The 13,906-nt window shown below is 38.3% G+C and overlaps 1 protein-coding gene across 2 annotated transcripts in view; it reads left to right on the forward strand.

Annotated features, from left to right (window-relative positions):
• ADK (adenosine kinase) overlaps window positions 1-13,906 on the forward strand; it is a 296,570-nt gene that overhangs the window by 254,885 nt on the left and 27,779 nt on the right. The gene's annotated exons all lie outside the window — the stretch shown is intronic.

A 13,906-nucleotide genomic window follows, 5' to 3' on the forward strand; every position in this document is an offset into this window, starting at 1 on the left:
TGCTTCTAGACTAAATAAAGCTATTAAAAACATGTGCTGTGGCAAGCCATTTTAGTCGTTCATTCCTTCACAAGGTAAGTCAGGGCTGAATTCCTCCTTTGAAAATCAAGTGAAGTTGAGGAAGCTTTGCACCTGAGGGACTGGTGCTTACTCATACGATATTTGTCTCAAAATCAGAATTGGCTTCAGACTGTGGCTGCAGGGCTAGGCACTAAGTAGGTATGTCACTGCTATATAGATCATTCTTAGCAGCAGTTTGAATGATTTCTCCAATAGTTTGCTTCTTCCTCTATTTTGTTAGCTACAAACTGGTTTAAAGGAAATAGAAAGCAGTCATTGAGAGTTGGGTATGTGTATCTCACCAAATAATGATGGAAATGTTGCTTCCAGAAAGTTACTGCATTACATGAATGGCCCATGTGAAGGCACTCCACTTGAGTATTGTATAGTTGGCTGGAAAATAACGGTATAAAAATGGTTTTATACATGAGCTAGTAATAACGGTAGTAAACCTAAATCTTATATGTAACCCTCCTGCGCTCTTATTTAATTTTCACTGTGTACTTATTTTATTCTTCAAACTAGAGTTGTTAACAAATCCATTAATCCCTTCTTTGATATTTTTACAACTGGGAGCTTATTTGAGGACCGACACTTGCTAATCTTAGCTGTTTGTTCACTATGAAATGAACTTAAATTAGAGAATGCACTTTATATGCATGATAAATGCAAGATGGATAGAGAGTGTATGCAATGGTGTCAGCTACAAAAGCAAACATGATAAATGTTAAGGCAGTTTTGAGCCGTGGGATAAGCTATTCAGTGCACAAGCATAGCTGAATCTCTTTGCTATGTTGTTATTCATGGCAGCCAAATAAATGTCAATAATAAAAGAGAATTAAAGATTTTCATTTCCCAGAGGCAGTCCTCTAATACAGCTTGATCTTTCATTTCATTTGTAATTCGTTCTCATGTCAGGATGCAATCATTTGCCAGGCTCTGTGTGTCATGTTAAGTCATTTAATAATGATTAAGAACATAAAAATGTTTGGCCTGTGGGGCAATTCTCGAAAGAGATACCAATTTGTTATTGTTTTCCCCCTTTTTCCTTCCTTTGGTGTGGATCATCTTTTTCCCACCTCCTCACATTAAAATGATAACGAAAGAATGAAAATGTGTCCCTTAATTTAGCATATGATGATACCGAAGAATGGCATCGAGTACTGTTAACACACTTATTTCAACACTAATTAGGTCTAGTTGTGTTTTGAAACCTGCAGTGGAAAGTGTAAAAAGTTTCTAAATGATCTCTGGAAGAATTGCTGCATTTAAGAGTAGTTACCAGTATAAAATTCATTTCCTTTTTCTAATGCACAGAAGAAGAATAGCTTTTTTGAAGAAGCAGGCTGTGTGTGGTTGTTTATCCTGCCTTTCTGAGGAAACAATATATTCTCAATAACTTTGTGCCTAGATTACCATAATATTTCCAAAGTCAGCTATGGATTTGGACATGCTTGTCGGTACCTTCTGCTTTATATTTTGTCCATAATAAGAACATGTTTGTTAGTTGAAATATGTTTCTGTCAGTAGTGACTCAACCAGAGGGGCTCAGTATCCAGGCAAAGGGCTCTACTCTTCCTTTTTTTCCTTCTACTGCTGCCTTTAAGCATCCTTCATCAGCTGTTGGGAGTGTCACATATTCTAGTGGTCTCTGTTTATGTCTTCTGAAAGAGCGCAGGACAGAGCTGGAGCTTACAGGTGTGAGAGTAAAAGACTCCGAGGTGAAATGGGCCTTTGTACTTTTTCCACCTTTTTTTCCCCTCTTCCCCTTCTCCATTTTCCCCACAGAAAGGTCTCTGCTTTCTGGCAGCAACGCGAAGTGTCCAGCGTTACTGTGAGCCATGGGAGTAGAAGTGAATGGCTTGCACTGGGCTGCGCTCTGTGAAGAGGCACAGCTGGATGGCCACCCCCTCTTCTTTCCCTTCCCCATGCCCACGCACGGCAAGATGAGAAAGGCAACGCTGAGGCTGTAAGAGCATCCTTAACACAGCTCCGTTTCCTCTGTCAGACAAAGCCTCTGCGTACTGTCAAGGACAGGACAGCCATGGGGCTAAGTTGAGAGGGGCTGGGTTATGAGAGGAAGAGTGCACCTCTTCGATGAGTTATGTGTAGGTTGAATGGAGGATCAGGTAATGGAAATAATGAGGGGAGACACTTTGATACAGCTCTGGCAGGAAGGAGAGGAAATAAGATGGATAAAACGGGTTGCGGGTTGCCAGCTCATTCATGAAAGGGCGCAGAATTATATGTGCTAGAAATCAGATGTGGAATTTCTTGGGTTTTTTGGTGGGATGAAGAAGGCCAAATACAGCTCATCATTACATGTGGAGAGGACTGTGGTGACAGTTGTTGATTCTTGGACGCTCGAGAGAATGGAAGTATCAACAGGTATTTGAGGAGTAGAGCGGAAGGCGGAAAGGCACAGTTTGTTACCAAAAGGAAAGAAAGATTAACCAAAAAGTTCTTGGAATATAGCTCGGATAGGCGAGGGAGAGAGCTTAGACGGAGAGACCTAAAACATCTACTTCCTCCAACAATCTGGCCCAGCCGTGCTGCAAAGATGTTTACTCAGCTTATGAATTGCTGCAGTTTACACAACATTGTTTTAATGCCTGCCAAAACCACTGATGGCTCACCTCAAACAGACCACGAGCTGTAGACTCTCAGGCATGGATTGACAAGCAACTTACAGGTCCATGCAACTGGAGCAGATCACAAAAACAGTGGAAGCAATAACTGCATCAGCCATCCGAATCTAAGCCATTCCCATTTGTCAGTCCACTTTGGCTATCTTAATTATTTGTGTTTTCAGAGGAAAAATTTCTAGCTCTTTATCATGGAGCACATTGGGTCTTTCTACTGTCCATTTGCATCTCCTCTGTCACAGTACTCCAGCCCCAAGGCCCCTTTTCTCTCCCCTTCCTTCCTGTTCTCTGTCAGTAGGAATAATTGCAAGGAAGAGGCAAGCTCAAATTCAAGCTGAGTGTGATCAGTGTGTTTTATAGGGAAGGAAAGGAGTGTTTGGGATTGGCAACAGGAGCTGTGGCAGATGAAATGTTGACTAAATTAACTGTCATGCTCCACAGAGCATGTGCACGTGATCGTTGTCTGAAGTTTTCCTCTTCACATCATAGAATCATAGAATGGTTTGGGTTGGAGGGGCCCTTTAAAGGTCATCTAGTCCAACCCCCGCCAATGAGCAGGGACATCTTCAACTAGATCTCAGAGCCCCGTCCAGCCTGGCCTTGAATGTTTCCAGGGATGGGGCACCTACAACCTCTCTGGGCAACCTGAGGTGCATTTTTCTATGATGTCAAATTTTATCTTTTTACTGAAGAACTTGGAGGCATTGGATCTTCTCAGTGACCCTAAGAAGTAGCACTGACAAAAATGTTGCAATTTTCTCTAGCTTTGGTCCCCAACATGACTGAATTTTGATAAAACTCTTTTGAAAACAAGCAGCCGGTGAGAGACACCCATGACAAAACCTTTCAGTACAGAGGATTATGGTTTGGGAAAGCTACTGGTAACTGAAAATAGGATCTGTGGACTTGCTTTCCAGAAAAGTTTATTTGAGGAACAGTACTGGGTAAATTCCTTGGGCGGATGCTTCTTGTCCATACTGGGAATTACTTGGCTATCAAGACTCTGGTCCCACTACCACAGCCTTGTTCCATCATATCCTTCTTCCCGGTCCTGAGATTCTGGATTTCACTTAGGGTTCCTGAGCTTATGGGACACATTCATTTCATGTTTCAACACTTTTTTCCGTAACCACAAAAATACATATGTGGGGAAAGGGGTGAGAGTTACTGAACACATGCGATCTCCTGGTTTCAGGAGCTGGAGCTTTTGAGAAATGCACCAAAAATCACAAGCTCTGGCAAGTACATATATGTCATATCCGTATGTGTGCTATAACATTTGTCAGAATCAAATGCTGTGAAAGCTATCCCTTTTACAGAGTTGCTCATAACATTTTTAAACAAATTACTTTTAGTCAGATACATTTTATGACTGGTCTTGGCCCAAAGGGAAGTCTTTGGAAAGTCTGAGCAAAATCAGTTCAGCAAAGGAAAAACATACTTTTATATTGAAATATTTGCATAATTCAAAAACAGCTGAAGCTACAAACTTTAAACTTGGCTTGTTTTATAACTTTAATAGAGGAAAGAAAAACAAACCAAACTTAGAGAAAATCACTTCAGCACTTTTCAAGTTATGAATGATGAAATCTGGCATGTTCAGGCGTGAACATAGAATTTTCCATTCTTTTTTCCCCCCAATGTTTGCAAGACCACCTCTGTTAAGGGCACATTTGTAATAACCTCATTTGTTAGAATATGGCAGTAAAGAAGGATTTTTTAAGGATTCAAGCATTAAAGCCACCTCAGTTAGGGCTTACTAACCACTTACATCTTCTTCAGTTTTTGGGACGTATTACTTGAGAATATTTCAGGAAAAGTATTAGCAGTGCTGGCGAATGTGGTAGAATGAGAAAGGTCCGTCTTAAAAATTTCTTAGTGCACCTACCACATAGTACATACTGAAAGAGTTTTGTGAATTTCTACTTGTTATTTAATTGATTCCATAAATTAAACAGCATGTGCAATATAGCCAAATTAATATGTTGCAATAAAACTTGCAACATTACCAAACTTTAGAGCCTGCCTACCAAGCTTTGGATGTTGGAGTAATACTAGGTATTTGCCTCTACCTGCTATCTGAAACAGGATACTGAGCTAAATGGATGTTGATGTCAGCCAGTACAGTGATTCTTAAGATAATATATGCGTGTATGTTCGTAAATTAAAAGTTTATATGTTTGGATAGAAACAAAACCTGATCTAAATGAAAGCAAGAACAAAGGTATGGATAGTATGTTTTTATGAATGATGAAGCTTCTTTTAGTTTGTAAAGATATGTTAGATCTTAAATATTTTAGAAGGAGAGTTTTTAAACTGTTTTAGAAGGGTTGTCAAAATTGTGGAAACTAGAGAGATTTTAAGAGCTGTTTTTAAATCATAATGGCATGATGCTGTATGCTTTTTGGGGGAATAAAAAGGACTGATGTTCAAGCATACAACTTACTCTAAACAGAGGTCAGTAGGTTTTCTTTGTCAGGTTGTGCTGCAATCACAGACCAGCATGTTACCTTGTAAGCCTATCTATAAAACATAGAAGTATTTATTACTATTGACACCGCTGACATTTTATGGTGGGCCTGTTTGCAGCTTCTCTTTCTGTTAAGTTACTGAGTATTGTGTGTTCTCCTCTAAGCAGCAAGAAAAAATGTTATTTTTTTTTCCTTACCTCTCGCAGCATTCATGCTTAGCCTTCCAGACAGGAAAGCCTTGACTAGCTCTTTCTATCAGACAGCCTTTCTATGTATTTACACAAACAAAAGTAGTGTCTTGGACCTAGGGAAATAGTAGTTGGGTTATATTACAGTGTGTACTCTTCTTCATAGGATTACACACTTTCACCCTTCCCTATCCATTTATATTCACAAATGGACAGAAAAGTTTAAAAAACAAAAATGGATTTAGGAAAAAAGAAAAATTTAGTCTGCTAATGGCATAACAAATGAGCCAGAAAGCCCAACAGAATTAGTTTTAGTTTAGTTGCGACTTAGGAAACCACAAAACCTAAATTAATAATGAACATTTGTTGATAGGGATTAATGAATAGCAAAGCTGGTAATACCTTTTTGTACCGTAATTCTAAAAAGGATTCTTGGAGGCATAATTGTTAACATACAAGTCCACTGCTTTGGAGGTAGAAATTACGTGATGTTGGAAAGGCAATACAGGGTGAAAGGACTGAGGCAGACCACAGGTGTGTCCAACCTGGTATCTGCAACAGTGTACAGCAGTGGGTGCTTGTAAAAGAGGGTAAAACCAGAACAAATCTATAGTCCTACTTCCATGTTACGCTCTCCTAGCTTCCAATGATCTGTAGCTTGGGAATTTCTGAACTAGAGATGTTGTCTTTGTGCTTAATAGCCCAAAGCAGGATTTTACCATACATAATGTCTTGTGATAATGAGTGTCACAGACTCTGTGTTATGTAAAGAAATACCTCCCCTTACTTGTTTGGATTCAGCTACTTAAGAATGTTGCTGGCTATCTCCTGCTGCTTGTATTGCATGGCCAGTCCGTAATCATTCTGTATACAACGTCTTGTTACTTTTGATTTTGCAGAACTCTTGCTTATGTCCCCTTCACTAGTCTTTCTCCCAGACTCTTTACCCATTCTTTGTTCTTCGTTCGCTCCGTAATTCTGGCACCCTGGCCCACCCTTCACTACACCTTTTTTCAGGTCTGCTATACACTTTGTGAATGGGGACCAGAATGTTCAAGTGCCTGAGAAGTTTACAAAGTGGTTTAATTCTGTTGTCTCCTTTGTTCTGTATTTCTCTCTTAATAATTCTTAACATTTTATTTGCTTTTCTGGCTGCCACTGATGATTGATCTGACATTTTCATAGAATTATCTGTTGTAACTTCAAATTTTCTTTATGGTGGGGTAATAGGTGGTTTAGAGCCCATCATTGTGTATTTAAAGCTAGAATTGTTTTTTGTATGTGCACCTTTTTTACATTGATTGACAATTTTATAGTCCATTAGTGTGAGACACTTTTGCAATTCTTCATACTCAGCTTTTGGTTTTACTACCCCAAATGAGTCTAAATGTATCACAAGAAGATGGCATACAGTACACTGAAAAGCTCTTCTCAGAAATGGTATATACAGCCTGGATGTGCTACCCGTAACAGGCAGGCACAGTTAACCTCAAGACTGGACTTAGGCAGGGGGATTTCAATATGGCCACCCCTTAAACCACTTGAGGCCTGTCTTGCTTGACTCTAGAGAGCAAAGTTGAATGAATTTACAGTAAGATACCAATTCAGGTGCCATTAAATCCCAAGTGGACACTCTTGTTCAGGAAAGAAGGTACCTTAGTACACTGTAGCTTAATTTTTTTTCTTTTTGAGAAATGAGGCCTTCCATGTGATATTATTCCTCAATTAGAGCATCCACATAGAATTAATTTACCATAAATTTCTGATGCCTCCTGTATACACGGCTGTAATACTTTAAAACCAGTACCATTTTACTGGTGACCTGAGTGAGTTGTGAAGTGGTTCATGCAGGACAAATTACATCGGCAGAATATTCTGTTTGCTCAAACCACGAAGCAATGGAACTGCCTACCAGAAATCCTGAGAAGAAAGAATGGTAGTAATTAAGCCTTATGGTTACCAAAGCAGGCCCCTACTGTTCTGGGCCATCGTGGGAGGAATGAGGATTCACCTTATTCATTCTGTGGCTACGTAGTCCTCAGAGCACGAGAAACTCAGCCTTGGGTCCCTGGCAGGTTTTAAAAGGATAGAAAAACCAGAAATCACTGGCTCATCCTAGGACACACGTTTCCATCCCCTAATTTTCCAGCACTTCTCCGCCTGCATGGTGAACCAGTTCAGCAGTCCACACAGACTGGCAGAAACCTACCCTGGAAAGGTACTGAGCTCTCTGAACCAGCTCCTTGCAAGGTCCAGATGAGTACTAGCGCCAGCATGAGAGGACAGAAGGCAGGATTTGCAGTAGGAGGAGACAAGGATGAGACTATAGTATCTGCAAACTATAGTGGCTCAAGATGCATGTGGAGCCTCACTCTGAGGCATAAAACATGACATTTCATTTTGAACTGCCATCTAGCAAGACTGTAGTTCCAAAGTTGGAAGGAAAGTTGCTCCAGGATCAGCTGGTAATATTGTAGAATTATGTCTGCAAAACAAAGAGCAAATAAGGGGACAGAGCAATGAATATACTATCAGAAGTATAGTATATCTCTTTGACATCTCATATGCTGAAAACCAACGATTTTATCATAGAACTTTATTAAAACAATGGCAAGTCAGCAGAATCGGTCATTCTTTGGAAGCACTGGAACTAATGACAGCCTTCTAAAGTTGTGCTTTTCATGTGTACATGTAATTGATGCAACTTTGTCAAGGTTATCCCCTATTTTCTGAAAATGACACCTACCCCTCTCCATGTACGTCAAACATGAAGTTCTGGTGACTTTTAGTTTTTCAGCAACTGCTTTTGCAGCTACAATGTTGTGTCAGTCTAAATATGTCTTTCTGACTTTTTGAACAAACTGAAGAAAATCCAAAACTACACTATTCTCTTTCATATAAAATAATTATCCTATAAACTTTTCATTAAATCTGTGCTTTAAGTTTAAAGTTCAGCATTGTCCTTTTCTGTACCTGCCTTCTGTGTTGCTGCAATATTCAGTATTGGGTGCTACCCATTTCTCCTTAAAAACATATGGTTTAATGAATTGAAATCTGAAACCCATGCTTTAAAGGTTTGCAGTGCATAGGCTTCTCACCTCCCGACACTCAGGTTCAAATGATACTAACAGGGTGGCTATTCTATGAAATTAATCAGATAGTAATTTTTTTACCAGCAATTTTTAAGAAATATATTTTCACTTTACCTTAATTTGGTGTGATTATTTTTTTCATTGTAAGAAATTAAATTTATGGCTTGTTCAGCAGGTTTCGTAATAGATCAATAATTTGTTGGCTTAACCTTTTTTTTCCTGTGGAGATGTGGGAAGATCAATGTCTGTAGTGCCCTAGGTCATGATCAATACTTTTAATAAAACTTCTTTTTTTTCTTTTTCTTTTTTTTTTTTTTTTTTACCTTTGTACCTTTGTATGGTTTTGCTTTTATTAATGAGCTTTTCCTTTAGTTTCAGACCATTAATGGTTTTCAGATAATGTCATACTGCCCAAGGTCAAGGCCAGTTTGAACTTCTAACTCTACTTATCAGTGATTAAATCTATTGGATGGGCTTAGATGTGTTATAAGACATAAGAGTTCGAAGCACTGCTTTCTAGAGGCTCAAAGTTAAAACAAAATCTCAACCTTTTGGGAGGATGACACATTAAGACTTTTTTTTTTTCCAGTTCCTTCTTAAACAAATAACGACTGTCTTATTTATGGACCTCATATTGGCGTTAACATCGCAAGTAACTACTGTGGCCTTGACTGCTCTTCAGTTAAAGATTTCAAATTCTCCATATTGAGTTTTATAATGCTATATTGCTCAATTTGCAAAACCAATTTGAAATAAGATAACGTGTCTTTTGTTTATTGCTGAAATCCTGGATGGGAGGGTAGCAACTTATCAAAGTATGTGTTATCAGATGGAGTGCTTGCAGAGAATGTGATATTATTGTCTCTGGGGCTCAACCCAGTGTCTTTTGAAATCAATGGAAAGATCTCATTAACTTCATTGGATATCGATTATGGCCATGGAGAACTTAAAACATTCATGAATATTAATGGTTTATACTGATCCATGTGTCTTTTTGTGTGTTGTACCTTGTCTGCAATCTCTGATTCAATTTTTGTGGTCTACCTGGAGGTTATATAAAAAGTGAACTTTATGTATGCTGAAAGATTTGGTAACATCTTTTACCTTAAGGTATCTTCTTTGTTGTCTGTTACAAATGAGGAGCACAAAGAACTGGACTATTTGACCACTGGCACCTAGGCAGAATATCTTCTGTAGAATATCTTTTTTTTCCCCACTATTTTGCCAGTTTTAGCCTTTTTTTATTAGGCAGCAGTTCACTTCATAACAAATCATCACAGAGGAGTTTGAACAGCAGAACCTCTACTCAGAAGGTGCCCTACAGACTCTGATAGCCTATCATCTTTAATTTAGAGATTTTATTTCCCATCTTGTGATTACAGTTGAATGAACATTGCAGGAAGTTTAAATTGTAGCTATCCATGTCATGCTTTTGCCATAAATGATGGAACTTATGTTTTCAAGCCTCTAATCTTCACCTGCTCAAATAGTCACTGTAAAATAATTGCACAGAATGGAAGGAGAGTAAAATGTGGGTATGTATGGTGACCCTGGATGAAAATTAACTGCAGGAACTGACCCTTTGATTAGAAGTTTCTCTGCTGTAGCATCCAGTTGCAGGCAATAGAAGTTGTGGGAAATAGGTGGCTGAATGGAAGACAAATCCTTAGCTCCAGGGGAGTCAGAGCAGAGATCCTGGCTAGTGGAAAAAGCGGAGATTTGGATGGGTCCTGCTTTGCCTGACTTTGGTGGGGATTTAGGTTTCATTTTGTGTAAGACGACAAAATGTCTAGAGTTAACATTGAGGCGGGGGGAGGTAATTGGAGTTCTTGAAAATGGTTAATTGTCTAAAAGTGGAATTGTGAGATTTTATGATTGGTTTGGCTCAATGATTTCCACAGTAGGTTTTACAGATAAAGCACGGTGGAAATTGTTTCAATGCCATATCTGAAAAGTAGGCTTTGCATGTTACTTATATACCAATGACCTGGCCTTGACACACCTGAGCATAATATAGAATATGAAGTGGTACTTTAAATATAACCCTCTGGACACCACAAAAGTAACGTTTATGTAGTTGATCTCATTTGAGTGAAAGTAAGCTCCAGCTTATTTTCACCATAGCTTTTTTCTTTGTTAGGAATAATAAAGTCAGTAAAGTAAGCAGACCTAACTTAAAATATATACAGACGGCAGATTTAGTGAATACAGTAAACATGAACTATTTTTATATTGTTAGGTTTTGGCTATACCTACTGAATGGTACAATACTAATGTTTGTTTAAAAAGAATACATAGAGTCATCAGAAACCAGATTTAAAGTTTGGAGGGCTGCTTGCTTTGATTTTCTTTGCTGTAGTCTGCTACCCTGTGCCCCCCACCACCCTCCTAATCCGTCCTGATTCCTCTCCCTGCCCCAGTGATTAGCAGTCAAAACTAAATCAGAGAGGAGTCTATGGAACCAAATATTTATGTCCTTTGTAATCCGACACTGTGATATTGTACTGTGAACCTGAAAAGATGCCAGGCCAGGCATTGTGGCTAATAGCAATTGGTCACGAATGGAGCTGCAGAACTCTACTCCAAATTGTTGGCTTTATAAATTTGATAATAAGTACATTTCCTGACAGAATATGAAAGTGCAATAAACTATGCATGCCCTCTCTTTCCTCCCCACCTGTCCAATTGCAGAATGCTGTTTGTACAGTATATTGTTGTTGCTGACAACTGAAAAAGAGTTTTTAGGAGCAGTTGGCTATCAAATGATGGCAAATTTAAAGGTTATGCAAATTGTGCCAGTACAGCCCAGCTTGTTTCAGACCTCTTTTCTCTATTATCATATCAATTGAGTCAGCTCATAGTAGACAAAGCAAGGTTATGGGAACCACCTAGAGCATCATGCACCATTAAACATCAATGCAGCATACATGAACATCTGCAACAACGATCTTATTAACAGAGGGTATAACGGAAGGCAATAAACAGCTTTCTTAGTCACTTAATTGTAAAAAAATTTAATAACCTAATACTTTCATTATTTATCAACAGCAAGTTGGTCAAAAATTATGCAATTGTGCTGGATTAGATTACAATACCTATTGCACACTGTAAATTAGTACAAAAATATGAAAAAACATTTGTGAGCAGTTAAACACTGTAGTTAGTAGAGCGCTAAAAATGTGATTTTCTTTTAATCTCTGATGCATCATGGAATATAAGTATCTGCTTTTTGCACTGACATTTTATATTTGGCTAAAACCAAATATAAAAAACCTAAAGATTGGTTTTGGATTTCCTGCTTAACTAGACAGCTTAAACATTTCAAAAATCAAGGGACAGTTGTTGTGAAAGGTAGAATACAGAAACCGTGAAGTGGTCTTTGTGTGTGCAACCAAAACATGTTTGGAGGAGCAAAGTAAAGCATCTTAGATGTTCATACTGGATATGTATTGTGTGTTGGCTTCTGGGGTAGTCACTACACTGGTCTAGAAGATGAGAGCATGTGAAGCTGTGATCTCAAATGGCTTAGGGAAATGGATACAGAAATTAAAATACGTCAGAAGTTGACGATACAGAGAAACAAGGTTTGGTTCTTCAAGGCCAAGCCAAACTGCTAGGGATAGGCTAGGGTTGGAGCACACCCTTTGCTGGAATCAGATAAATTGGTGGGGAGTGACAGCCCTCCTGTCCTTGGAGACTGGGGCCACTGGTAGATTCCCTGGGTTTGGTTAACAGGGAACTGAAGGCCTACTCATAAAAGGTTAGAGCTACAGGAGGAAAGCACCACTCTTCCGATTTCAGCCTGAAAGTGCAAAATGTACAGACATTTGAGAATAAAATCAGAAAAAGGAAATAAGAGGCTGGATGAGTAAAACAATACAGGCGCAAAGGTCAAGTTTGACAAGTGCATTCAGCAGAAAAACCTGCTCCAAACTTTAGTCTGCTCCCAAGCAGCTTTGTTCCTTCCTGGCGCCCTCAGCTCCCGCCTCTGCTGCCGCTGAGTAGCAGCTATCGAATCAGATTTGTATTTATATGGAAAAAGAATGAAGCTTTCTAAGTTTTTGTTGGCATAAAAATCCAAATTGTGCTAGGATCGTTGGCTACAATCAGCGTCCAGGTCACCAGCAGACACCTCAGTCATTTCTGCGATCAGTAGGAATCAACAGGCAACAGAGAAGGATGGCGGGAAAGAGGGTGAATGAAAAGAGAGTAAATAGCAAAGATGAGTAAAAGCTTGGTACAGGTATAAATTTGGCAAGTTGAGCGTTACAAAAGTTAATTTTATTTGCATAAGAAAAGGAAAGGTTTTATTAAAAACTGTTAAATTGAAAGTCTTAACTTTTTTTTTAATCTGGATTTATTTCCTCTAGGAAAAGATGGCAAAAAAGCAGGCAGTATGTCTAAATAACCATTAAGCACATGTTTTTTACAAAAATGGTTTTAAAAGGAACAAGCAACAAGCATTTTCCAATTTTTTTTTCCACATTTTCAAGTTACAGTTCAAATGATCTCACTCTGTAGGCTAACCAGAGTTTTTTCCTGTATATCTATCTGCTTTTTAAAGCAGTATCTGCTTCTTGCCTTTCTTTGTAACTTTTCATAACTTAACGATATCAACAGAGTGTCCACATTTCAGATTGGAAACTTTTCAGAGTAGGAACCTTTTTTTTTTCCTTCTAATACATACCTAGGTGGTCACCTTGACAATAGGAGAATACAAATTAGGTTTAAAAGATCACAAGTTGAACTTGGCTATACGTGTCAACAAAAGTTTTATGATTTTTAGTATGTTTTATTGCTTCTAAAAAGATGATCGATATCTTGGTTTGATTTTTTAGGTTGAAATATCTTAAAACTCAATGATTCAGCAATTTAATACTACAGAAATAAAACTTTAAAGAAAAGTAACTGAGAGTGACAGGCGGTGGTAGGAGTTTGACATGGTTCCACAGATACAGAGGCTGAAAATTTTTAATTTGTCTGCTAGGTTAGTTGTTTTGGTATTGTCAAGCAGCCTGCTTTTATAGCATTGGGGTTTACTTTAAATGACAGTAGTGCATGAACTGTAAAACCTGTTGTGTTACCTTTATGAGTACCTGTATGCTACTGCCATGTTCTAAAGGGTTTGTTACACAAACATACAATTCAAGAGCTCTTGCTGGAAACTGTCAAAACTGCTATTATAATAACTGTATCCAAATGAATTTATTTCACTCTGTAGTCAATACTGTATAAATTCAGGGTTGCATAATTTACATTAAAACGTATATGAAATTATTTAAAAGGTGGTAGATTGACCATCCTACTCACAGCAATGGTTAGGTAATACTTTTAAACTGATTAAGTGATACTACAGAGATCATAGTTTGGCTTATTTAATTATCTAAGAAGTGATCTGCAACTAATTCAGGGGAGAAATAAACTCCTTCATTTTGAGCCAAATTCTCTTT

This window comes from Pelecanus crispus, chromosome 10 (assembly GCF_030463565.1).
Source record: "Pelecanus crispus isolate bPelCri1 chromosome 10, bPelCri1.pri, whole genome shotgun sequence".
NCBI classification, from domain to species: domain Eukaryota; kingdom Metazoa; phylum Chordata; class Aves; order Pelecaniformes; family Pelecanidae; genus Pelecanus; species Pelecanus crispus.